The sequence below is a fragment of the Watersipora subatra genome, chromosome 7 (assembly GCF_963576615.1).
Source record: "Watersipora subatra chromosome 7, tzWatSuba1.1, whole genome shotgun sequence".
In the NCBI taxonomy this organism is placed as follows: Eukaryota; Metazoa; Bryozoa; class Gymnolaemata; order Cheilostomatida; family Watersiporidae; genus Watersipora; species Watersipora subatra.
The window spans coordinates 66,252,197-66,258,221 of NC_088714.1; positions in this window are offsets into that span (position 1 = coordinate 66,252,197).

Sequence of the window (6,025 nt, forward strand, 5' to 3'; positions counted from 1 at the left end):
ACCAACCTAAAACATGTCGGTATGTGGTATCTTCACTTTTTACTCGTAACATCAATTTAAACAAGGCTAGAACATCAGATATATTACAGGTCAATTGGTCACCTCACCAACTGACCTGTAATTGACCTCATATCGAGATTTATGCAGCTTTCCTTCAGCTTGTTTTTTTACATATGGTAATAACTTTCATCGGAAAAATAATTTTTTTGATCTAACTCACAAAACCTTCTATTCCAATGGTCATATTGCGGAGTGATACAATCTTGATGCCGACCTCAAATATGATAAAAGTGTGGTCAGTTATGATGAAACTGAGAAAAAACGCGTCAAAATGAGTCTATAAAAAGTTGCATTATACTAAGAGCTTTAAGAATGTGTTTATTTTACAAAGTATAAGGTCTATATGCATTGATTATTAACATCTCAGACAAGTTTGAAAAGAAAGCTTCTAATACTAATCGCAGGCGTGGTATTTGTGAAACACATGTCCGTCACCATACGTCTATATATATTCAGTTCTTACTGAAATTACTGTATTTCAGTAAGAACCATACACTGTAAAAATGTTGCAACTCAGAGAAAGCCTGTGTTTTTAGTTCATAACTACCAACTAGTTGATTTTCGGCTGCTATCAATTAGTCAATAGATAATTCTACACAACTAATGGTAAACGCATTGTCAGTCAATTGGTTCATGTAAACGTATTGTGAGTCAATTGGTTCATGCGCTGCTAATCGTGTTGTGACTGAGTTAAGAAAATAAAGTTGAAAAATTGTTAACGCAACCATTGTTAATCATCAGAAAAATACAGTGGACTCCCGCCATACGACATTAATTCATTCTGGTGTTGGTATCGTAAGGCGAAAATGTCGTATAAATGGGGTATAGAAACCCATCATAATTATTTTAACACCCCGCAGCAAAAAACAAAAATTTTATATACATACTGTAGATATTAAATACTTGTTACAAAATAATATGTTAACCATAGTAACTATAGTTACCTACAATAAATTTTGTGTATTTAGTGGTTATGAACTGCAATAAAATGTAACATCACAATGTACTATGTGCAGTACATATCATGAGGGGTTCTTACCTTCTAAACAGACGTATGACATAAATTTTAAATTTAACTTAAAAATGAACTTAAATTACTAAACACATACTTAAAGCTAAGTTTTAGTATGTATTTTGCTAAACTAGGCTTTAATTCTATCATCGTATAAATTTTATCACCTATCTGTTTTTGGTTTCACTACAACTTATAATGAATAACGTTGAGCTGAGAGAGAATGAGCATCGTATTTCTTTCAGGTATTGTCGAAGGTATTTTGGCAAATATTATATCGGCATCTTTGTTATTCCGATGTATTCAGCACACCAACTGCCAAATTTGAACTTTGACAAAAACCTTTGCTGATGTTGTATTGCAATAAACATGTCGTATGGTGAGGAAAAAAACATCGCGTTCCACATCATAGGCGAAAAAAACTGCATAAAATGGTAATCATAACTCGGGGGTGCACTGTAGTTGACTGAGTATGTACACTTAGTTAGTCTGAAAGTTCTATCAACTTATCTCTCTAACATCAGACATCAACACATAGCTGCGACTGGTTCTATCAACTCATCTCTGTAAAATCAGACATCAACACATAGCTGCGACTAGTTCTATCAACTTATCTCTCTAACATCAGACATCAACACATAGCTGTGACTAATTCTATCAACTTATCTCTCTAACATCAGACACCAACACATAGCTGTGAATAGTTTTATCAACTTATCTCTGTAACATCAGACATCAACACATAGCTGCGACTACGGGCAATGTTGGAATAGCCGTCAGATGAAAATTTGAACCTCATACTTGCTTGCTGTCACAATTGCATGTGAACAAAATAGATTAATGTTCTATTAAAGTTATGTCAAAAACATGAAGGCTTCCTGCAAAATCAATCGTAGGAAAGATTTCTATAGTGCCAGAGTTGTCTACACTATCCAAGTATTGTTTGATGTAGAACAAGCACTCGGTGAACAATTTGTTCCTCATCATAAAGAGCTCCTCAAGGCATACTGTTTCTCAAGGGTTAACTCAGGCCCCATTCCAATTGTCCTTTATTAATCTGTTTCAGGAAAGCAAACTCCATTAGGAGTGACCCAGAGAAGATATTATATTCAAAAGATGGCGTTCTTTAGTGTTCACATCTGCATCTGAAGGTTGGCATTAACCTGCTGAATTTTAATTTTTCCACCAGATAATTGATTGATAATAGTTGTTATAGTGGTGATCCTTTCTACAACACTGAAGTATGAGTACATTGACCTATATCTTCACTACAACACTGACGTATGTGCGCCATGACTTCTAACAAGTTTTAATAATCAGACATGAGACAAGATGTTATATGGTTTATTTGGTTGGCGTGGTAAACTATTGCTGTCAGACTAACAAGCAGTTGACCAGTATACAACAGAACTGTTAGCAATCAGTTGACCAGTATACAACAGAACTGTTAGCAATCAGTTGACCAGCATACAACAGAACTGTTAGCAATCAGTTGACAAGTATACAACAGAACTGTTAGCAATCAGTTGACCAGTGTACAACAGAACTGTTAGCAAGCAACTGATCATTATACAACAGAACTGTTAACAAGCAGTTTTATATATAGGCGTCTTGTCCCGGAAAATAGCCAGAGAAACTGACATCAATTTTTATATTGGAGTTATAGAGAAATAATACATCAATTAAAGGGTAACTCAACTTGTGCTTGCTTTGATGTACAAACATTTCAACACGCAATGTACAAGTCCAGCAAATATTTCAATCTACATTCAAATCCATTTCCAGCATATGACTTTCAAAGTTTTTTAATTTATCACAGTTTTGCAAGTAAAATAGGAGCTGGTGAAAATCGAAAAGAAAATAAAAATATAAAATAATAGAGTTATACAAGCTAAGTAAGCTTAAACTTGGAATAATCTAAGTTACAGTGCTCACCTCTTTCAGCCCTGCTATATTTGAACTTACGCATAACATTGAAAACAGGTCGGTGTTGTTTCAATTTTGAAACTACAGACTGATAACACTCATTCTCACTTCATTCAAAATAAGTGAGCACATCACTGATCAAAAGATAGGCCTTTTCTTAATGACGGTAGTGTGTTAACTGAGAGCTGAAATAAATTCTCAAGTCACAAATGATGGGATTGTATTCGAGTTTGTAAAGCAGTTAAATGAGTACCACAAAACAAATTCCATCTCCAGTATTCATTAGTGTAACGACAGAGAGCCGAGATCAAAGCCAGCTGCCCAGCCGATCTTACTAATGACACTACAGCCAGACCGAGTTTCATCATCCCAGCAGGAGGCTCCATCGCAAGTGAGCCAGCTTGGCCCACCTAGCTGGCTAACAAAGGACCACCAAGCCGAGACCACAGAAGGCGGAGCCTACCGCGAGAGCGGCTATATAAGGAGCCTGATGAAAAGGAAAAAGTAGAGATAATGGTGGTTTCTCTTCATGTTGATATTTGTATGTACACACACATTGACTTGATGTACTTGTATATATATATATAGCCCAAATATATATTCATATTGCTGATACACTCTAGAGGGGCAATCTGGCGGGCCCTCAGCATAAGGATACAGAGGCCGAGGAGAAGCAGCAATCTGCAGAGATTAGTGAGTCAGGGCCATTTGCTTCTGCACCCTACAGTGAGCTCGTTCTCTCCTGGAGACACAGCAACATTCCTATCACAGCCACAACTACTGATACACCTTCCAACGATCCTGTCAATATGGCTCAATCAGAAAAGATAGTTAACTCTCTTGCGGACACGCTGAGCTTGATAGATTCTATGGAAACAGGGGAGAGAGTGTTTGGCGGACTTGCTAAGCTTGAACGAGGAGTCCGCATCGTGTGTAAGAGCACGAGCCCAGCCAGCTCGGATAACATGGTGAAACCCACTAGCGACCGCAAAGGCAAGTGTTCTGGTCAGGCTGCCTCTACGGGCAAAGCCGTTTCACATAGAAACGCTCATGTCGAGTCACAACTGGCTAACACTCTGCCTGTGACTGATCAGCTGCTGCCTGCTCAAACCGTTCCCTTCAAAGGGATGGCGAGCAGCCAGTTGGTGAGACAACCGAGATACCCCTCGAGATCCATGGACATCTTAACTGGGTGGAAGAAGTGGAGAGAGCTGAGTTGGCTGAGCTGGCTTGAATCTTTTGTTTATCATAGACCGAGCATGTTGGGTCACCAGCCTCTGCCAAACTACTCAGACTCAGAAATTATGCATCTAGTTGAAGAAGCTACCTGCTGAGCCGAGGAAGATTATTCCTACGAAGCGCTAAATCAGAGAGCAAGTGAGTGAGGCATTACGACAGCTTAGCACGTGTGGCCTGTGTGTGGCATCACCACAAGCGCTCTAAGGAACCGGCAGAGCGTTGTCCAGCACTTAGCCGTCTACATGTGTCCCTGTCATTGGCAGCAAGTCTCCCGTGACCAAGTCATGTCACATCCGAGGACATGCGAAGACGCCGATTGCGGAAGCGTGGTGAACCTAATAGACAAGGCCAAGTGGTGACTTTTTCTGCAAGCTTAAGCATAGCCAACCAACCTCTTTGTGAAGTTGTGTAGCCCACTCTGACTGTGGCTGACCGCTCCCTAGAGAGCCGGCAGCCAAATCAGCCAATGTGGACGAGTGCGTGCTTCAGCAACATTACGAAAATGTTGCTGAACTTTTATGTCATGTATTTACTTGTACATAGCGTATATTCTTTTAAAAAATAACTGCCGTTTTGACCTACAATTTCAACTGTCCGTAACCACCAACTATATGCTGTGTTCACATTTGCTCACTTATATAAACAGTTGTTTTTGCATTTGTAGGGCAGTCGGGACTTGGCTAATATGGTGAGGCATACTACGATATCACAATAAATATATTCAAGTACAACACATATTCTCTTGTAACTTAGTCAGCTTGGCTTAAAAGGTGTGCTAGAATATACAGTCTGCTATCGGCTGTAGTATATAGAGTCTGATTTATCGGCTCTTGTTGGAGTTGCGCTGGCATATATATAGTCTGCTATCGGCTACAATATGTAGAGTTTGTATTATCGGCTTTCGTTGGAGTTGTGCTAGTGTATACACAGTCTGCTATCGGCTGTTATACAGAGTCTGATTGATCGGCTCTTGTTGAACGTTGCGTTGGTATATCCAGTCTGCTATCGGCTGGGTGATAGCGAGTCGGTATTAACGGCTTTTACGCTGGCAGTGACAGAAGTGTAGTTAAATTGAAGGTGCCTAAGCTACTATACCCAAGCCTTATTTCCTGCTTGGTCTGGTTAAAGATTACCCTGATTTTACTTCAATACACTCGATGTATTTATTTTTGTGATAGAAAAGAGAACTAACAGTTTCCTTTACATTAGATGTAAATGAGTTTCTATGGCTATACAAATAACCCACTGCAGAACTGATTGCAAGTGATAAAATATCACAGGGAAAAAAGGAAAATAACGGAGATAGAGAAGGGAACAAAAGAGAAAGAGCCTGGTTACAAAAACAGCCACCGTTTTCCTTTATACAAAATAAGTTTGGAACCGTAAACATTTTTTTGTTGAATGTTAATGATGAGGTGATGTATGTGTACTTGAAAACATTTACCGGTATATACTATTTGCAATGCTAAAAGTCGGGTTGACTAACTCGACCAGAACTAAATTTAACAACAGTAAATTATCAAATTTCACACGATAATAAACTTTCTCTAGTCCACTACGACTGTTTATTGTATGATTATTAACATAAATAGATGAAACTATACAATTTTCATGCGCTGATAACGTTTACATAACAGGCCTCCCGGAGAAACAAATAGGATAGCTAAGTCAATTTTACATTGCGGGTATGTGCAAAGCTTATGAGGTACACCTATAGGCCTCTTAAGCGTAGAAAGAGTTAGGGTTAAAATAACTCCGAAATAAGTAGCAAGGTTTTGCAGTTATTTT